Below are 12334 nucleotides of genomic sequence, written 5' to 3' on the forward strand. Positions count from 1 at the left end.
CATCCTCATATATAAATATATTTGCATATGTACATGTCTTTATCTAGACCTCTATAAATGCCCTTTGCCTCCCAGCTCTTTCCTCTATTTCCCTTAACTTTCCTTCTGCCCCACTATCATGCTCAGTCCCCACCAGGGTTTCAGCAATTCCTCATTGTTACATTACCCTTGATCATGCCCTACCACGCCTCCCACACCCACCTCACCACCAGTTTGGATCACTTGTTGTTCCCTTGTCCATAGATTTGTTAACACCACTTCCTTTCCCCCCACATCCCCCTCTCCCATGTCCCCCTGAAACTGTCGGTCCCATTGTTTTCTCCTCTAGATTGTTCATCCAGCCTATCTTATTTAGACAGACCTGCGGAGTTAATAACATGCACAAAAACAAGACAGACCAAAACCAAGCAACAATATACCAAAAAAACCCAACAACAACAACAACAAACCACTGAGAAAGAACAAAACAAAATACAAGAAAGAAAAGCTTGTAGTTAGTTCAAGGATATTTTGTTGGCCTTTAGGAGTGTTTTCCAGTCCAGTCTGTTGGTGCATCATGCCCTGGCCCCAAAGTCCACCTTCAGCATTCCCTGGGGACCTTGCCGCTCCATTCCCTTGCTGTTCTGCTGCATTCCCCCAGTGCTTTGCCTAGGTGTGGCGGGATCAGATCAGGCGCAATTCCCACACTGTGTCTCCGGTGTTGTCCCCTGCAGGGCCATGGGTCAGTGAGGGGCGTCACGTCTCATAGTGGGACTGGCCATGTGGTCCTCTCTGTGGACTGGCTGCTCTAATTGGGGTCATCATCCTCAAGGCCTGGTGGGCCAGGATGTGATCCACTCTCTCCTACTCCCCCTTCATCTGCTCCCTTGTGCTCAGATCTGATAAGTCCCTCTCCCGGAGCTGCAAATTCAGTGCTGTCCTTTGAAATAAATTCTTCTGGGGGGAGGGGCAGGCATCCACTTAGTATTTGGGACTGGTGCCAGGCCCCTAGACCTCTCCACTGGTTCCCGACTCCACGCCGGAATGTTGCGTTCACACCTTGGGGCATTGGGTTGAACTCTGGTCCCTCTCTCCCTGTGGAGATATAAACAATACCCTCCTTTTGGGTGGGTTAGCGCCCCATGCTCCAGCTACCCATTTCTTCCTTATTTTCATCATTTTTTCCCTTCACCACCTCCTCCCCAGTTGTCTACCATGTGCATCCCAGCATTTGATCTGGTCCCTGCCCTACTACCCAGGCCTCACCCCAGGAATGCTTGTATAAAGTAGCTTTTTCCCTCTACCAATCTGGGGATTTTTTTTGTATCATCTCGTTAAGCAGATAAGTGATCATAGATATGTGATTTCTGTTATTGAAAATAACCATGAATTTGCAAGCACAGTATGAACCTGCTCAATACTGGGAGCTCCTATTGGAGAAAAAACATTTTCAAGCATTGAGCATGTAAATACGTTCTGCTGAAAAGGTTAATTCACCTTGGTCAACATGTTAGCAGTTAAGACAGTAATGTGACCTGAACTGAGTATTTTTCAATGTTGTGATGATTCAATTACATGAGACATATGAAACTAGATTATGTGAAAATCCTATTATGTGAGATAAAAGAAATATTCTTAATTTAATTCAAAAAGTCTATCCTTATTTATGTTTATAAGTCTAAAGATATTCTTTCATCTTACAAAGAAATAATGATTATTGTCTTGTGATCCTGGAAACCTAAAATTGTTTATACAGGCTAGATCTTAGGTATTTACTGTGTTCTTTTTATAGTCTGCTACTTTTGAACAACTGATTATTGCAATGATACTAAATTGTACCGTTTCTCTTAGTAGAAAAAGCTAATAGACACTGAAACTTGGTAAATGTAATGCATATAGTTTTGCTTTGTTATGTTTAGAATTATCTGATGTTGTATAATCAAAGAGGATCATTTGTCTCTTAATATTTTTCATTTTTACCATAAAAATAAGTAGTGAAATGATTAGACTTTGATTTGCATATTTTAAGGGAATAAATTATCATTTTAATTCATAGAAAACAGCACATTTTCAAAAGCACTGTTCTGTATTATCTAATTTTAACATACAGGTAGTACCCAAAATATGGCAGGGTTTTGTTCTGATGATTTCATAGTAACTCATATCTGATTTAAGTTGAATACTACTTTTTTTTTTTCCAGTTTTCATTGTAATTGAGTCATATTACCAGGATTTTTATAGATCCAATTTTTATTTATCTTTGGGAGCTGGAAATATTGTATATAAACTTAGAGATGTATTTTCATACGTACATAAAAGCATACAAATCATTGTAATTTATAGCAACTATGCCATGGTGGCATAGTGGTTAAGCATTGGCACCACAAGGTCAGCAGTTTGAAACTACTAGCCTCTCCTCAGGAGAAAGACAGCTTTCTACTTCAGTAAAGAGTAAGAGTCCCAGAAACTGAGTAAGAGTCCCAGAAGCTCACAGGAGCAATTCTACCCTACTTTATAGGATAGAGTCACTATGAGTCGGCACGCACTCAATGGCAGAGAAAGTGAGTGGTAAAGAAAAGTTGGACATGTTGGGATTTTATTAGTTACAAAGACAAAAGTCAACTTGTAGAAAGTTCTGGATCATCTAGATTATTCCTGGGAGTGAGGATGGCGTTCCTATTTGGAAAATTAAGTGGGCGTTGTCTGTGATGTGGTCGTTTTTCTCTTTTTCTTCCTCTATTTTGCGTTAACATCTCATGGCATCCCAAATCTGCCCATTGACCTTAGAAAGATACTGACTGTCCTCACGTGAATACGTCATAAGCCAGGGACTACCCGTATATATTTCCCTGAAATGAAAGCTGGGAAGGCCCCTTAAGCTGTGTCCCAGCTGTAAAAATGATTTATTTGTGCCAACTCATTTGTGATTTGTCACAAAAGATGAAAGCATTACTAGATAAAAATATACACTTTCAATACCCTAATTATTAGATTTCCAATACCAAGATTATACTTGCATTTAGGAGGGCTGGCAGCCCAGAAGTTGGGAGTGCAGACTTACAGTTATGCTCTGGAGTCTCATCTTGGCTCCCCTCCCCTCCCTATGTGTGGGCCTCAGTCTCCACACAAAAACTACCTCATGCAATTTTTGTGTGAATTAATGAAGAGTAAGAATTTGGTAAATATTAACTATTGTTGTCATTTGCATGTTATTCATTTGGGACCAAATTTAACATTCTAATTTTATAGTAATCTTAATTAAAGACTAGTCCATAAACAAATAATCTTATTCTTAGATTGTAGTCCATATGCAAAAAAAATCTTACATTATGTGTTTGGAATTTCAACATCATGGGAACATAGCAATATGGAAAAGAAGAGAGTGGTGCACTTCCAATCCTCATGTTTTAAAATTAGTTTTATTGGCACAGCCATACTCATTTGTTCCCATTCTGCCTATGCCTGCATTAGGAGCTTTGGTGGAGGAGTGGGTTATGTTTTGGGCTGCTGACCGCAAGATCAGTAGTTATTTTGAAACCACCAGCCTCTCCATGGGAGGAAGATGAGGCTTTCCACTCCTATAGAGAGTTACTGTCTTGGAAACCCACAAGGGCAGTCCTATGGGCTCGCTCTGAGTGGAAATCCACTCAATGGCAGTGAGAACGAATACGTATTCTCACATTTCAACAGCAGAGGAAGCGGTTATGTCAACGATCAGAGGGCCCATGAAGCCAAAATAGTTAGTGGTCTATCCCTTTATAGAAAAATGTTGCTGATCATTTGTTTAGAAGATAGAGGTGAAAAAATAAGAACTCCAAAAAGGATGGGGGAAGACAGACAGGGCTATTAAAGGGCTATTAAACAGGGCATAAGGGCTATTAAAAAACAGATGTTTACAGAGTTGAACAATCCAGGCTGGCCTGACATATGACTAAGATATTAAAGAAGAGCAAGAAAACAGGAGGAAATTATATTAAAAAGGCAAGAAAAGTTGCCAGAGCTGAAGGACTGCAGTCTTCAGATTAAAGACGAATAAAAACATTTAGCCTACACACATTATTGTGACATTTTAGAACACAGGGAGTGGAGAGAAAGGCCTTACGGACCAGAGAGGAACACAAGGCAGCACAAAGGTACAAAGGTCAGAAGGCCATCGTGTTGCGCAACTGCAATGTTTGGTGCTTGGAAAATGCTGGAGAGCTAAGGTTCCAAAATCGATGGCAAAATTCTTCTCCCTGGATTGTGTTTTATCTGTGTTACCTCTTTAAATCTTCATCACAAGACTATAAAAATAGGTCTCATGTGTCCTTATTTTGCAGGTGAGAAAACTAGTCAATGACTTTGGCTATATCCCCAAGTCATTATGTTCTGTTTGATTGCTTGGCAATCTGCAAATAGTTGCAATTCTTGGTAGTTTCCTTCCTGTACTTCAAGAGTGGTATATTTCCCAGTTTCCCTAGAATTCTGGATGTTAACCAGGTTCTCCCATTTGGATGAGCGGGTGAAAAATCTGCAAGGTGGAAAGTGAGGCAAAAACCCTTCTCCTGAAGTAAAATAGTCCCAGAGCCAGTTCCAAGTTTCTTGGGTACAAACAGGCCATTGCACTGGCCACGAAGACTTCCTGATCAAGCCTGTTTTTAACTCAAATGTCCTCTCCACCGTCCTGGAAAAGGTGGTAGTAACTCCTTTAATGGGTCAGTTTTTCTGTCTTCTGGAAGTCATTCGTAGGAGATGCAGCCTCGATCTTGCTCCTTCAAACTTCCTAACAATTTATGAGCATCTGATTTCCTGAATTAAATCCCTTCCTTCCTGAAATATCTGAAGTGATTTCTCTTTTTTTTTCACTAACCGTGACTGACGCATTTCACAATCAACTCTCAGTGTTAACCTCAGAATAAAGGAGTCTGAGAGCTTTCCGGTTTTCAACCTTAAATCAGGGTATACCTTAAACCATGCTGCGTTAAGATACTGCCAGTCATTAGTAGGATTTGGTTTTAATTAAAGCGATTGATTAACACATGCTTTCTGAGAAAGATCCCATTAGTTAAAAGAGAAAAGCTACGTTCACTTGCTTCACTTTTGGATGGCGCTTCCTGTGTTCCGTATTTTATCACTTGATGTACATTAGCTCACTTCCTCCTCACAGTTATCCTCTGCCATAGTGCTGTTACCTTCCATGTGTACCTACGGAAACAAATCTACAGCGGTCAGTGGGATTGAAGAGGGTCATATAGTAAGTCACAGAATAGGGAGTGAACCCCGTCCGTCTCCTGATTGGTGCAGGCAGTTTGCACTCCCGGCCTAACCATGAGCGTCCATCACGACTTCCGCCAAGAAAACCTCACCCCACAGTTCTACTCTGACATGGGGTCACTGTAAATGGCAACAGGTTATACCTAATTATTACATCTTATCATACTGGGTTTTCCTGGGAGTGTTGATAAAACCAAACTTAAAGTACTCCCGTGTTTTTGTGATATGGGGAAACTCACAGAATCTCCAAAACGTTCGCATTTAGTGATGCTTGTTTGTTTAAGCTCACAAACACAATGTTAGCTAGACCCAGAAATGAAAGCAAAATGTTCTCTTTCATTTCCAGGATTGGTATACTTGAAAAAGAGTCTTTTCACTTAAAAAAAAATTGCCTCGTGGGTAAAGCGCTAGCTGTGGATTGTTTAATATGTTATAAACAAAATTATTCCATGAAAAAGGCTAGATTCCCTCTGTATTGCTCTGTGCTGCTTATTTTTACATTTTGGTCCTTTTGGAACTGTTACAATTCTTTGATGTTTCTCATCATTTCCTTCTGAATCTTTTATGCATTTATACCATAGAATATATTACAAAATGTATTAACTCTAACCATCCAAAGCTCTCACAACTCAAATCAGTTGTAAGAGCTTACTAAATTATGTGGGTCACCTGTGTAATAGTAGTGCATGTCATGATGTTGTTCTCCCTAATGAATGGGGGTAGCACAGTAGGAGTTGGAATGCTGATGAGGAAAAAGTATGTTTCTTTATCGGTAGTCCCCAACATAATGACTACATCATGCTTCCAAACTTATGCTTAAGTTGGTGTTTGGATAGTAGGAGAGTAGACTAAGGCTAAATAGCATAAGAGTACTAAAGAATTGTGGAGAACTTCAATACCATTTAGACTTTCTTTCCATTGGGTACTAAGCTATACTCTGTCATCACCTTCACACCCCTGGCAGTGGTTCCAGCAGTATAGAGAAGTGAGATTGATCAAGAGGCCTCCTATTAAGGCATCTGTGGTAGAGGGGCTGACACTTGAAATGTGGCTGGGTTAGTAATGGCTATAAAAGAGACCCCTGCCAACTTCCTCTCAGCTTTGATTGGCTAGGACTTGATTACACATCAATGTCTGTGCAAGAGACACAGGAAATTCAAGTGAGTGGCACTGTCCATCTCCAGACTGAGAGTGGTTCTTCTAACAATCAACAAAGGGATTTGAAACAGCACTCCGGGGACACATAACAGTGTTCACGCACTATGGCTTTACCATCAAAGGTTTTGGTAACAGGCTTCAAGTTTGTATATTAAGGAGTCTGTTTTTATGCTTTTTAACATAAGTCTACCTTTTGGGAATAAAAACATACAAAATTAATTTCTCCTTTAAATTTCCATCCTTTTCTCAAGGATGTAATATTTCCTATTTAAAATATTGTTATTAGATCTAATAGATGGCCATTAATTATTTTCAAGGTAGATTTATTGTGTAATTTATTCACTCGTAAACAGCTGTCAGACTGTAAAAGCAAGCAAAAGTTTGCAGCCCACATACCCTATTTTTCTTTCCTATCTGTATTTGTATCAGTTACCAAATGCTGCTATAACAGAAATAGCACAAATGTGTGGCTTTAAAGAACAGAAATTTATTTTCTCAGACTCTCAGTCAAAAACTTTACTACATCAAGTGGATGCTAACTCATAGTGACCCTAAAGGACAGGGTAAAACTGACCCCTGTGAGTTTCCGAGACCACAACTCTTTACTGGAGTAGAAAGCCCGCCTTCCTCTTCCGAGATGCTGGTGGTTTTGAACTGCTGACCTTGTGTATTGCAGCTGGACACATAACCACTATACCACCAGGGCTCTTCTTCAGACTCTAGGAGGCTAGAAGTCCGCATCGTCTCCACTGTACAATTCCTTCCTTCTTGGAAGCCTTGATTCCTTGACTTATGATAGCTTCACGTGGCATCTGCTGCCCCCTATGTGACTGACCATACTGTCGTTTTGAAGGGCTCAGAAGTAATTAAATTTAGAACCCACCGAACTTAACCACACCAAATTCCCTGCCATTGAATCAGTGCTGAGTCATAGTGACCCCTGGTGAGTTTAATGGGAATAAAAAACCCAGTCTTTCCCCTGAGGAGCTGCTGGTGGTTTCAAACTGGGGCCACGCAGATCACAGCCCAACATGTACCCACTACACCACCCGGGCTCTTACTCAAGAGTGTCAGATTAGCATTACAAACCCTCTTTCTAAACAAGCTCATATCAGGGCCAAGTTTCAGTACATGTTGGCAGGAGCTACCATTAAGTTCATAGCAGCATTTCAATCATTGATCATCTTTTAATAACAGCTTTTTTTAGCTTTGAATTTATTTGTTTCATATGTGTTTTACAGGTATTTTAGAAATGCTACCCACACAACTTAATAGTTTCAATGCAAAACCAAAAGCTGGAGATTCTGAAGTGGATTCACTTCCCAATCCTCTGCTCTCCAGCTTAGAAAGCAGGGATGTCTCTACCATGTGTAGATGTTTTGGAAGAAAGATTTGCTGACCCACTTTTTAAAAATTGGCCGTTGAAAACCCTATGGAGCATAGTTCACCTCTGACATCAGCAGTCAGAACTGACTCACGGACAGCTGGTTGACATAAAGAGATAGAGATTATATTGAGTAAATGTCTGGTCAGTTAAGGTTCTATCCATTTCAATTGAGGGCAAACCAACTCAAAATGGCTTACACAATAAGAAAGGGTTATTGTTGTTTTTAAACTGTTGGCTCAATCCAGTGACTCAAATGATATCCTCAGGCTCCTCACTTCCTCTCACTTTCTCCTGCTCTGCCCCTTTGTCGGCCAACTTCATAATCAAGCTTCACCTAGTGGCTGCCTTCAAACACCTTGCATTTCATTAGGTGACCTGCCCATCCCAGCGCAAATCACCATGACTACAGGGAGAGACTGCACAGAGTAGGGTAAAGACCTGGAGGTGGGTGACAGGTCCGTACGTTAGAGATGGAAATGAGTTAGCTGAACAAGAAGTAATAAATGAATACTAGGGAGATAGCAGCTAATGTCTAGTGACATATTTATTTAAATTTACTGAGTGTAAAATAAAATTAACTGCAGCTTTGATGATTGGACATACCATAAGTAAATTCCTCTTTTAACCCTTCGATGATGCATCGGAACTAGGCAGATTTTTCTGCACATCACTTTAGGAATTTGTGAGTTTTGAGTTTCACATCATAATTAGTGTCTTTCTGACATGCTTAATTGGCTTCAAGCCCAGTCCTGATGACTGGTTCCTAATCCTGATAATGCTAGAATGACTTGGGGAGTCATTTTAAAATAAAGATGCCGAGCTCCCGCAGAGAGTTTTTTGAGTTAAAAATTGAAGTGGAGCCTAAGGAAGTGGATCTCTAAAACGTTCTACACGTGAAGTTTATGCAGAATTTGTATTTATTGCCTTTTCCCTGGAGACTCCATCTTCTCTCCATTTCTTAATCCTCACTGTATTTCCCAGGAGGCCATAAGGACCAAAACAAGGCACTGCCAAATTCTGAAACAACTCTCAGGTCTGACGATAAGATTAAGTATGAGATTAACATGTAATTCACATTTTTTATTATAAAACCTGCAACTAGCCTAATGTATTTTCCCCAATACCATCCACTCAATTTGCAGCCAACTAAGTATTTAAAATTATCTCTAATGCAATAAATTGCATATAAAATACTTGTATCAGGAATTGGGTTTTACTGATGAATTTGAAATAGATCTACATAGGAAGAAATTGTTATCAACATAAGGAAATGTTTGATTAGCCCTTTGATTCACTTTGGCTTCCTGAAAAACTTTATTTCTGGTATATTTTTAAACATTAGAATTATCTCTTCGATTCATTAGCAACTTAGCATATTTTGAAAACATAACAAGATGGAAAACACTTCTAAAGGAATGAATGCCATTATAGCCATAAGGAAAACAAACCAGTGTTTGTTACCAGTGTTGATTATATATAACCTAGAATACTGGGTAGAGTTCCAAATCCATTTACTTAAGCAAAGTTTATTGTTGCTCAAAGACATGAGAACTAAATGTTCAGAGTTTCATAACTTCAGCCTTTGCTGAACTTCACAGGTCTGTTAGGAACACAGATCTGTTCAAATATACCAAGTGATCAATTGACGATCCTGAAGGCCATCTTTATAGTGTTCCTCCACCTGGACCACCCTGAGACTCACACTGTAAATTGACATCGGGAAGGAAGATGGCATTGGAAGTTTTGTCCCAAAATCATGCACATCATGAGAAAATGAAATAAAGCGTTGCTATTTCTCTAGGGGTTTTCTGGGGCCTACTTTGAATGCTCTGTGAGGATATAAGCTAAAGCAACAGTAATATCATTAAATGAAATAACTCACATAGCTAGAGAATTCACTATGAAGTTGCATTTAGACTCAGAAATGTTTCTATATCCATATTTTAATAAACATGTAAATCATATTTTGCCATTTCAGTTGTCAGTAAACCATTCATAATATTCAGTTTATATCAGAACCGATCTTCAAATAGTCTTGTTTTGTGGCAAAAGAGAATTTTCATTATCATTTTAAAGTTTAATAGAGGAAATCTGAAACTCAAGATTGTCATAAATTTAGACTGAACTCATCATTGGCCTATTACTTTCATGATTACAACTTGTGTTGCGTGGTTAGTAATCATTCAACAAACACTAGTTGTGCTATTTTCTTAGCAGCAGCAGCATCACCTGGTGCTGTCACTACTGCCATCGCCACTGTTTCTACCACCTTTTACTCGTTTCTTCCATAAAGATCGTTTAATTTGGTTCCCTTTAATGGGAATTCGTAGTTCAGTATTTTCACAGTCGTTTAGTCCCCACTATCATATTACATGAATAACTTTTAAAAAATACCTGTCGCATTTGTATGGACAATTTTATGAATAAAGATGTGAGAACTAAATGTTCAGAGTTTCATAACTTCAGCCTTTCCTGAACTTCACAGGTCTGTTAGAAACACAGATCTGTTCAAATATACCAAGTAAAAATTATTATAAAACGTCAACGAAAATGAGGATTTTTGAAGTACTCATTTTACCTTCATGTAGTATGTGGCCATACTGTCTTTCATGTGTTACATCATGAAATATTTATTCTAATTTTGAGTCTTAGTATTCCATTGCAATATTTTTGTATGTATGTGGGTAAGTCAAGAAGTATTGCTACTAAGGTTCCAGTTCATACAGGTGTATTCCAAACAAAAAGTATCGAACCTGCCTCTATGATCAGTGAATGGATGCAGACAGGTTTTTTTGTTTTTGTTTTTTGGTACTACGGCTATAATAAAGTGTCCTCAAAAAATGACCAATCACGCCCGGAGGTGACATTCAACCGGCCATTTCGGGCCTCGGACTTTCTCTCCTAGAACCATGGCCCAGTTTCTCTGTAACTTGGTGGAGAAGGCCCCGGGATGGTAAACGCTGCTGTGACTTATTCGAAGCCTCAATTGGCCACATTTTGGCACTATGCCAGGGTGGAGCTGGTTCCTCCAACCCCTGCTGAGATCCCGGCAGCTATTCAGAGCCTGAAAAAAGTAGTTGATAGTGCTAAGACTGGGCGCTGCAAACAGCTCACAGTTAAGGAAGCTCTGCTGAATGGTTTGGTGGCCACTGAGGTGTGGATGTGGTTTTACATTAGCAAGATCATAGGCAAACGAGGCATCATTGGCTATGATGTTTGAAGACCAGTCTTTGACATCTGATTATGTTTGGTTTGCTATTTGAGTTTTCGTGGACCATGTGTGATCCGTCTACTCTAATAAAATAGATCATCTAAAAAAAAAAAATGACCAATCACAACAAATGTGCAAATGTGCTTGACACAATGGATGCGTGTATGGATTGTGATAAGCGTTGTACGAGCCCCCAATAAAGTGATTTAAAAAAAACAATAAACCACTGGGACTTCCATTTCCAATCCGGCCCCTGAAGAGCCACTCTACTTTCTTTTGTTTCAAATTTGTAGCTACCTTCTTTGATAGTAAATTGGCCCTTGTGGTCCTAGGGTGTCTGAGTATGACAGTCCCTCCCCATGTAGTCAGTGTTTCTTCACAGCCACCACCTCCACGCACACACACAGACACGCTCTTCCTCAAACTTGAGTTCCAACTCCCTGTGTCAGTTTGTTCCTCTTGCACGGAAGTCCTCATCACGCCTGGCATCTGAACATCCATCCATTACCCCTTGCCCACCAGCTACTACATGGATGCTTCTTGCCCTGCACAGCTCCTGAATTCACACACAGAGCTGCCCACCACCAACACCAGCACCCATGCAGGAATAAGTTCCTTACCTTGCTTGGGCTCCAAGACACTACCCTAAGCAACCCTTCTATGGAAAACACTGGCTTCACCCTACTTAGGATGACACCCACACTGGCCCACTACTGTGAATAAGTGTCCTTCTTACCCTGCTAAGAATAATGTCCTCCTTACTCTGCCCTCCTTATTCTGGCACCTAAGGCAGAAGATAGCCATCTGTAGAGATGCCCTCTTCCCACCTGCTTAGGACGTGATCACCACCTCCAGGCTGCCCACCAGGTTCTGTCCGTCCATCCACTCTGAGTCATCACTTCTCTTGCCCACAACATGGGCACCCTCAGCATCCTGCTGAGACTCTGGCACCCTCCGTGTGCTACCCTTTTATGGTAATGCTCTTTTGTTGCCTGGACTTCATAGATTTTTTAGGTGACAAGTATTTTTAAGTGACTCCTTAATACCTCATGGTAAATATGATGAAATAAATACTTAACAATGGCAGCAAACTTAAATTGAACACTAACACAGCCAAACTATACTTTGCAATTAATTTAGAGGATATTTACCTTTTCTAGAAGTCTATAAAAATAGCAATCAATTATAAACTTCAGAGTATTACAAGTAGGTATAACGGCTTTCTGGAATCAGGGATTGAGAGAAATTCTTCCACGTTGGAACAATCCTTGGTTCTGTATTCTGGGATAGCTGCCTGGAATCTAACCATCTTGAATCTTGCCCACTGTTTTATATCTGAATATGCC

General features: G+C 40.0%; 1 protein-coding gene and 1 pseudogene across 2 annotated transcripts in view; both read left to right on the top strand.

Moving 5' to 3' along the window:
* Positions 1-12334, top strand: part of SYT14 (synaptotagmin 14) — a 186611-nt gene that overhangs the window by 138011 nt on the left and 36266 nt on the right. The window lies entirely within an intron of this gene.
* Positions 10687-10997, top strand: LOC115872384 (annotated as a pseudogene).

This window comes from Echinops telfairi, unplaced genomic scaffold (genome assembly GCF_000313985.2).
Source record: "Echinops telfairi isolate 266 unplaced genomic scaffold, ASM31398v2 ScPeMD7_7424;HRSCAF=8462, whole genome shotgun sequence".
NCBI lineage: Eukaryota > Metazoa > Chordata > Mammalia > Afrosoricida > Tenrecidae > Echinops > Echinops telfairi.